The sequence below is a fragment of the Rhynchophorus ferrugineus genome, unplaced genomic scaffold (assembly GCF_030347505.1).
Source record: "Rhynchophorus ferrugineus isolate W39M unplaced genomic scaffold, kcgeb_rfMv2 rfM1, whole genome shotgun sequence".
Lineage (NCBI taxonomy): Eukaryota > Metazoa > Arthropoda > Insecta > Coleoptera > Curculionidae > Rhynchophorus > Rhynchophorus ferrugineus.
The window spans coordinates 54,616,883-54,626,581 of NW_027472580.1; the positions used below are offsets into that span (position 1 = coordinate 54,616,883).

Sequence of the window (9,699 nt, forward strand, 5' to 3'; positions counted from 1 at the left end):
CTATTTAACGTGGGCTCCGAACCACGGTCCTCAGCATTAAGCCTACCGACTGGCGAGTGACCAACTTTAGAAATTCAGCCTGGTTACTGGCGTGACTTGGATCATTTTCCTTGTCGGATTTTACACTCTTGCCTAGGACAATCACAAATATTAAACAATCACAGGCATAATTTAAGACCATGCCCCTGCGGGATTCGAACCCGCGGCTATCGCAACAATAGGAGATCCTGTTGTCTTTACCACTGCGCCACCAAGCCGGCAGGTATAAGAGCTAGTGCAGGTAGCACATCGGTGCGTAATATTTACTTAGATGGTTTGTGTCAATGACGGCTATTCCTGGTTGCTTGTATTTCATTTTATTGGAATTTATTTGTTTGTAGCACATATTCCACAAAAAATTAAGCCCAAAAACTGTTCCTCGATATAAACTTTAACCGTGCCAAATTTCACGCCTCTTCAGTTATGATTTAATGCACTCAAATTTTAGTTAAACCTTAGACTAACATTTAGTTAAAGTTAATATATTTAGTACAAATTTAAAAATATATTTTTTTCTTAAATTTGTTTTGATTTTGTTAGAGAATAAATGATTTTAAAATTAAAGTTATTAGTTATTTATTATTAAAGTTAATTAAAGTTGTGCCTTAAGCAACATATGTGTAAATCCATCCTTGTCTAGGGGGGTGTGTTAAACCATATCTCCTTTCATAGAATACAACCAATACTACTTTTTGTTCTTTTTCCATGAAGACCAGCGAGAACCACCACCAAATGGTCTTCTGCTGATTTTCCTTCGGTTTCGGAGTATGAACGTTTTGCGGGCGACAGAGACCCTGGCTTACGACTGGAAGGACTGGAGTACCACCTTGGAATAGGTATATATACTCATCTTACTTCGATGTAGTAAAGTAACTTATTATTTTAAATAATTCCTAGCGCCCGTTATTATGTTAATGTCTATTATGTCTAAAATGTTAAAACATTATGATTATGTTACTTCTCCCCACACCGCTTCCGAAATGACTTGTTGGATTTCATCTGATGCCTTAAATTCGAATAGATTTAGATATTTGACATTATATTTATATAAACAAAGAATATATGTTCTATATCTAAGCTGTAAATTCTATATAGGTTAATATTCTATATCATAAGGCATTCTATAAGGCATATTCTATATCATATATTTAAAAAAAAATTGCTGCTCTAGTTGTGCCTTAAGCAACATATGTGTAATCCATCTTTGTCTGCGAGAGTACTAACCGACTCTCCTTTCATAAAACACGGTTGTTACTACCATGCAACAGGTATATATACGCATTACACTTCAATGTAGTGAAGAAACTTTTTCTAGATTTTTCTAGAAAAAATTTCCTACCGCCCTCTATTGATAAAATGTTATAATATTGTGATTCTGCCACCTCTCGCCCCCCTCGTTTTTAAAGCGACTTGTTAGATTTAATCTGATTCCTCAATATAGAGTAGAACTCAGTTTAGATACTTGATAATAAATTTATAAAAAAATTGATAAAAGTTGATCGGGTTGATTTCTTTACATACTTAATTATCGTAATTCATATTGGGCGAATTTAAGAACTGCAATTATCTCGAAATTGACAATTTCGTCCTACTAAGCTAAAATAGTTTTTTATGCAACTGATGTTTCAGAAATTTCTCTCAGTGTGTTTAAATATAAGCTCTGGTTGTTTCCACTTCTCTATAGAAGCAAATACGAAATGGTTTAACGAATTATTAATTTTGGTCAGAGCTTATTTTAAAATTATTATATCCATATTCAATACAATTTTCAATGATTTTCTTTAATTAAATATCTAAAATAGCAATCCATATTATCAAGTAGTATCGAATTAGAACTATAAGGCATTAGAAGCAAGTGAAATTACTGGTTTAATGGATTAATTCAACTACTTTAACTGTTGTTATTCTAGACCCCTTTCGTCAAAGTAGAAGTCGCCTCCAATTATAATATTTTCTCCAAAGTTGTTTAGTATTTTCACAAGAAAATCTAACCAAATTCTGGAAAATCCCCTTATACGCACAATGGTTGTTAGATTGCAACGTTATCAGTTGATAAAATATAAATAGAATAAATTATCTTGGATTAACAACCTAATATTAAAGAATCTAATATCAGGGGAGTGCAATTCCAATGGTAAGTAGTGGGGCAAAGTTTTGCTTAGTTCAATCATTGGCGGCGCTGACAACGTGAATTTGATTGGTTAGTTCAAAATAGTTATGTAAAAACCTGTAAAGAAAATACTTTGCTTTGATTGGTCTGCCATTTCGCCTGATTATTTTGTGACGTCACATTTATTGGCCAATAGTATTTAAATAAAAATCAAATTTTTAAAATTCATTTATTAAAATAAAATCCTATACAAATATACATAAGTGTAAATAATATAAATATATATAAACAAAAAGCAAAAAAAAAACAATTATGAACTCTATTTTAGGCAAAATTAAAATATCTATAACTCTCCTATAACGCCTTCCCATATTTGTTTAGTGCTATCAATTTTATGGGAATTATTAGAGTTCTAACTATCTTGATATATTGAAGGTAAACTTTAAATCCTTCCCTGTTGATATTGCATTAACTTCATTAAATCAAAAATACAATCACACCTGATAATAACTTAAAATTTGGTCTTGAAAATCATTATGGATTGGACAGTTGAAACACTAAAAATGTATGTGTTTTTTAAAGATATTTAGATTTTAGAGTATTTAACCTGTGGAACTACTTAATATACTTGTCTCGTTTTCAGAAGTTTTGTTAAATAGCCTGAAATAAGACTCAAATACAATATTAGACTCTTGCTTTTCTCAGAGTAAAGTTCTCCGGAACCGAAAATATAGACTCAACTGGTGATTTAACAACCTCAAGTGGTACTAGATCTCCCGTTAAAAAAGAAAATAAGTTATCTAACATGTTCATCTTCTTCACAATTTTCTCCGGGAAAATGATATGAAAAAATTGAAGTGATGATCTGCCCTTTTAAAGATTTCTCGAACATACTAGATGAAGGATGCTGTTTCTACCTCCATGACCTCTAATAGATCCAACAAAATTATTTAAGCAATCTTGGTTAAGATTTGTTAAACAAATGTAGTTATTTGTAAATTTAGACAAAATAGATTTCTTTATGGTATAAATCCCCTAAAAGTAGCAATTAAGTTTTTAATTGATGGCACCGTAACAAATATTTTCTTAACAAGGCAATCAAATCACTGATTGTTCTAAAAAGTTTAAAGTATTACAAATATTTTAGGGATATTTTACAACTAAAAGTAATATTTATAACTACTAATTATCCAGTTATCCTAATTATTATTTTCTTATAAGACTTCTTTATGTAGAGATATACGAACAACTTGGTATATTAATTGAATTTTATTTCTATTAACATCTTCATAAGTAGGTTTGATTTTCTCTAAACCAACAATATACAAGCAGACATGTAGTAGATAGATAATTTTATATATACCTGATAAAAACAATGTTGGATATGAATATACCCTAATGCATGTTCGCGAAGGAAGGACAATTCTAAATTTTTCATCAAAATGTCCGTGACAGCCACCATGACGTTGATATATTTGCATTGTGGTTTATCCAGGTAACTTACTACTATTTACTTGATCAACCCATTTTTGGTTGTCTAATAATGTCTAATTTCCGTAGTAGATTTTTACCCCGGTACACTACATGTTTTACTACAGTGACGCCTTGTCATCAATTTTTATATTATTACTCCATAATAATTAATGTAAAATAGAAAATATGCACAACGTAAGTCAAAGATTTCTTGATCTAAAGAAAAACCAAAACCTTCAAACGACAAACTTAAAAATGGACGCCCATAGAAAATGCTGACTTCACACAATTTGACCAATCACATTCCATGTTAGTGGCGGCACCAGGAATTTAAACTAGCCAATCACAATTTGCGATCGCATCGCTACCGTTGATTGAACTATACAAAACATTTCCCCAAGGTCGCCTATACCGTGAAATTTCTATTTTTCTATGTCTAATATTTCTGCTAAGATCCAAGTTAAAAAAATATTTTATGTATTTTTCCTCCTCTATAACTAATCATATTACATTTTTACAAACATCTTTTATTATAAAATAATTTTGAAAAGAAAAAATAAAACATGTAATTGTAATACGTAAACACGACAATAAGAAGCAAAAGTTATAGTTCTTGTAAATCATTCGTACTTGAAGAATATAATATATATTCCAGAATTGACAAATTAACCTAAAATCTCACTTGAAACTCAAGTTCAAATTTAACCAAGTTTACTATCTATTATTTTAAGTTTATATATTATGCCTAAGTTACTTAACCTTTATTATAATATTTAATTTTAAAAGAAAAAAAGAGAAAATAAAACAACGGGTAAGGTTACAAATATGATTTATTAATCAATATACAAAAACGAAAGCACCCATTCATAAAATTACTTTTTAGTTATACTCGTAGCGTCAATTTTATATTCTGTACCTGGATATTTGAATTGGTTTGCTTGCTAAATATTATATTTAATCTTTATGACTCAACATCTAGTATTTTCAAATTACCACTACTTAAATTAGCTCATATTTCATCCAATATATCATCCATTTGAATTTTAACAGCTAGTTTAGCTGCAATCATACATTTATCTGATATTAATAACATTTATCTCTTATTGTTTGATACACTCTTACAAATTTCTGATCGATTACGCTCAGCTAGCTAGCTTTTTTGAGAATATTCACTAATCGGTGATTTATCCATTACTTCCTACCATTTATAATCAAAATATGAACGGCACAGTATATAAATGTATGTATAAATAAACCAAAAACAACAATTCTTAACCTTACAAAACAGAGTTTCTACCAAGGCCAAGGTAAAATCCAAAATGGCTGCTATAGTACGCTGAATTCGACATCTTGTTTTATTGTAAAGGGCAACATCGCATAATCAGGCGGAAACTACAGAAGTTTTTCGAATATGATTAAGATTTTCCAGAATTAACCACTACTAATACATTCAGGTAATTTTTCTATTTTTTTAATTTTGGTCAGCAGTAAATTGCAGCCTGAATCTATACCGGTCTAAATTAATTGCTAACTCTGTTATTTGATTTTCTAATAATTTGAGTCTGTTTCTTTGTTTTTAGTTATTATACCACCTACTTCTCTTGCAATATTAGCTGAATATGAATTCTTTGTCAGGGGGGTTTCAGATCTTAGACATTTTTTTTGTAATTCCAAGAATGCCTGTAGTTCAGTTTGGTGTTGTTGTACCCTATTAGCAATCCAAATTGCAACTCTAATATCTTTATTTGCCATTTTTACTAGTTGATGCCACTGCCCTTTGTTATTTTCTTTTTTTTTTCAGAGAATAACGAATAATGTTAATTTCTTCTTGTTCGTCCACTTTTGCAAATAATATTATTAACAATTCATTGGTTGTGGTCTCCATATGCTCAGACTTGTTCGTAGTTTGGTCATAGCTAATGTTTTCATTAACCTGGCTAAACTTGTTATTTATTTCTTTTTACTTGCTTTTTACGGCTATATATTCTAGTATTCCATTAAATCAGGAGGAACAAAATATAATATTGATCCTGCCTTCTTAACCAATATTAAAATGAAAATAAATTTGAATCCTGAAAATATCGAGAAAAATTAGGATCTGGAAAAAATATATTTCGTATTTTTGAAATAGGATTTATTCATACAAATCTCAAACACTAATGAACGATATATGCACGGTTTTGATTGATATATAAATGTAGTAGCTGTAAAAAAATAGAGGGAAATGTAGGTAAGAAGTAACATTAAAAGGACGAAACTTAATTTTGAAAATGTGAAGCGTTTTTTATATATCTCAATTTAAGAAGATCTGTGAAGCACTTCAGAATTAATAAACTTACAATACCGTTAAAAATGCTGAAGCAATAATCTAATTAAAAATCAACAAAGTAACAAAATTGTTTTGATTGTGTTAAAATATAAATAATTTTAAAATTAAAATTGGTAAATCCTGGCATCCTAATTAATTTTATTTACTTATTGAAGTATGCGAAGAGTATGTATGTACGGAGTCCTCACTTAGTAAGCATTCCCACAACTATGCTGAGCTCGATAGGCATCGATTCTGCAATTTTCGATATTCATTTACTTATAAAATTTCTTCGAATCATTTAGTCCTTACGGACCCCTGCCATAGTTTTGACGAATGTTTGGGGTAATTATCTAGTTGAAAAACAAAACTTCAGCAATTTAGATTCAGTCCGGAAGAAACATTTTCCTGAATTTTTTTTTTTTGAAACAACCTTCTTTAGTCGGTTTTCCATCAATTTTAATCATATAAGCCAAGCTTGTTACGAGGGGATATTAAATGTAATCGGTAACGTTACTATTTAGTTTAACACGTAATTCCGATCTAGAGGATTCGACGCTCAAGGGTTTATGAGTAGGGGGGAAACCACTGTAAGATACATTAAAAATCATCGTGGTCCGGTAGATTATATACACATCAATACTTTTGTGGAAATTACTACCTTGACAATTACTCCTTATACAGTTGTATAATAAGCTTCTTGACTTCTCGAAATTTCTTTTTACCTGAAAAATTCTATAAGCAATAATATTTCTTCTTTATCGTCCTGGGACTACCAACTTTCAAAACCTGACTTAAAATACATATTAGATTGTTTAACATCTGTATTAAGTATCCGACAAAAATGCTGCCGAAATTCAGTATATTTGGATACTAAAATCAATAAGTTACAAGATACGCAATACACGTTACACAGTTACAAGTTAAATCAATAAGAACACAAAGATGGCAGATGATCCTTTTTGTCACCGGCTTTAGTTGTGCAACGCACACATTTTCGCATATGTTGTTTCTTTCTCTTGCTGGTAAGTATATCTTATTACAAACTTGACATATTAATTTCCTTTCACTATTTGTAACAACTGAAACTAAACTTACCTTTGACTCTCCATATTTGTAAATACTGTTAAAATGCTAAAGTGTTAAATTTAAAGGCGTTCCTTTTAAGTAACAAGGAACGTCAAACTGTATAAAAAGCCATATCAAACCCTTTAATAGTTAAACAAATGCCCAACAAATCAGAGCAATACCAATTATCGCCATTTCTTTTGAAGAATACTTAGCTACTTTAGTACATTAGTACTTTGCAGTGTTGCCAGATCAAGTTTGCAGATGCAACAACTAAATATTGTACTAAATAGTAAAAGACATATCTGCTCTATTATTATTTCTTGTTTCAAAACAAAGTATGAAGATTAATTTAATTTCATTAATTTTTGTTAAATGAATGATTTTTCTAAAATAAATTAATTCCATAAAGCAAATAACCTAACGGTAAAGTTGGCAACATAAACTCACCATCTAGGTTTGCCGCGAGAATATTGCGCCAACCACTAAACGAATAATACCGAAAGTAGCCGAATCTCTTGACCACGATGATTTTTACACAATCCTAACCAAGTGTAGGTAGCAGCTATGCTCGGTTCTATTCGCACTACAGCCATAAATGAGCGCGAGGTGTCTCCCTCTGTTACACAACTTATCATTATAAAATTTTTAACCAATGAAGGCGTTAAACCCTGGCAAGTTTTCACTCGTTTGAAGGCAGAATTTGGAGATGCTACATTGTCTCAGAATCGAGTGTATACGTGGGTCAGAGTATTCAGGGATGGGCGAGAACGTGTCGCAAATGAAATTCATGATCGACGCCCATGCCCAAGTCTCACAAATAGCAACATCTGAGCTGCTCGAGAGCTTATTGAAGGTAATCACCGGTTAAAGATTGATAAAAAACGCGTATCGAAGCAAACGATGGGGTATGCCCATTCGATACGTCATCATCCTTCTTGACAATGCCAGGCCACACACTGCAGTCTTTACAAGGAATGTCCTTACAGTCCTGATTTTGTGATTATATTTTGTTTGCGTTCTTGAAAGATTCACATGGAGACAAAAAATTACAGAGCAATGAAGAAGTAAAGGAATATGTGCGTAATTGACTGACAACTCTCCCTCAAACATTTTATGAACAAGGAATATTCAAGCTTCCAAATTGATAACAAAAGTGTGTAGATCACGGAAGTGACTAAATTGAAAAATATTAAATGTAAAGTTGACCAATAAATTTGTTTTATAAAATTACTGGAGGTGACGTCGGCTTTGACGCACGAGACGCCATTGCCTCGCAAAGGCCAAAAAGATTCATTTGTGACGTTCTGGCGGAGGCGCTGTAGCAAGGAAACGTATTATTTTTTGTAGCCAAAGCTACAACCCTTTAGGCCACCACAAATACATTCATGCTTGGTTCAAAGGTTGGCCACGCTGAATTATTGGTCTTATGCGATTCCAGGTGTAAAATACCAGCACGACGCCTTCTATCTCTCTTTCCTCTTTATTATTTCATTTATTATTTCACATCACGGTGATCCTCTAGAAAAGAGCAAAATCCCTACCTTCATATTACAGGTCCATCAACCTGTTCAGTGCTATTTCAAAGCTTGCCGAAAGAGACATTCTGTACGCTCCCAATAGCGACACCAAGTCAAACCACATCATCCCTGATGAATAGTTCGAGTTTCGCACATATCATTTAGCCGTCGAACAAGCCAACCGCTAGGCCGCAAACATCCACCGCGCCCTTAACCAGATCGAGAAGCTTGGAGTAGCCTTGTTACAATAAACCAAATCTTTCTATATAGTTCGGCACGACCGTTGCAATATGCGCCCGGCTAGGCATACCAGCAAACCTAACCGTTCTCATCAAATGTTTCCTTTCAGGAGATCGTTTCAGATCATGATCAGGAAAATTCTCTCCAATCGAAAATTCATCAACGCTGGCGTTCGCCGAGGCTTCCCCTTGGTCAACCCTTTTTGTTTCATATCTATCGAAAACAAAACACGTTAACGTTAACGTCTACGCTGACGACACGACTTTCTCCACAACCTCCGTATTCAAAGACAAGTTCAAGGAAGTCTCCAAGAGCAGCTCGATCAAGCGGTCCAGTTGTTTAAATTTTGGAGGTTACAAATCAACCTTTAGAAAAAGCAGGCCACCAGTTTGCACAAGAAGCATTTTACCAATGTTCATGTTCTGCGGTATTCGAACCATCATAGCTATCGGAAGACTGTAGTATCCACAACGACTACTAAGCCGGCTAAATGTGGGTTTTTATTAAATCAATAGAGAATATTTTTTCAAGTCAAAAATGTATACACAATAATCTAAACTAAGGTACTAGTTGATATTTAAAGATAATATATAATGTAAATAAATCAAGGAGTAATATAAACAAAGTAATACTTTATTGATTATTTACTTACATTTAATTACTACATACCTTTGTAATTTTGTAAAAATCCTGATTGAAAGATAAATATATTTATATAGAAAATTATATCAGTAACTGAGCTCGGACATTTAATTGTCTATCGATAGAGGGAGCCACCATTCATAACAAGTTACTTGGTTATGTCGAGATACTTTGAGTATATATACAGTTTGTATTACAACGGTAAGGGTGTTGTATGAAAGGAGAGACGGTTAGCACTCCCCTAGACAAGGATGGAATACACATATATTGCTTAAGGCACACTTAAGCAACATTTTTTT

The 9,699-nt window shown here is 32.3% G+C and overlaps 2 non-coding genes and 1 pseudogene across 2 annotated transcripts; 1 reads left to right on the forward strand and 2 right to left on the reverse strand.

Moving 5' to 3' along the window:
* Nucleotides 1-595: 595 nt before the first annotated feature.
* On the reverse strand, nt 596-716 carry LOC143189147 (uncharacterized; annotated as a pseudogene).
* Nucleotides 717-1,189: 473 nt separating this feature from the next.
* On the reverse strand, nt 1,190-1,285 carry LOC143189146 (U6atac minor spliceosomal RNA). The gene has a single exon (XR_013003630.1). It is a non-coding gene; the product is annotated as a U6atac minor spliceosomal RNA (small nuclear RNA).
* An 8,322-nt stretch (nt 1,286-9,607) lies between these two features.
* LOC143189488 (U6atac minor spliceosomal RNA) lies at nt 9,608-9,699 on the forward strand. Its single transcript, XR_013003930.1, has one exon. It is a non-coding gene; the product is annotated as a U6atac minor spliceosomal RNA (small nuclear RNA).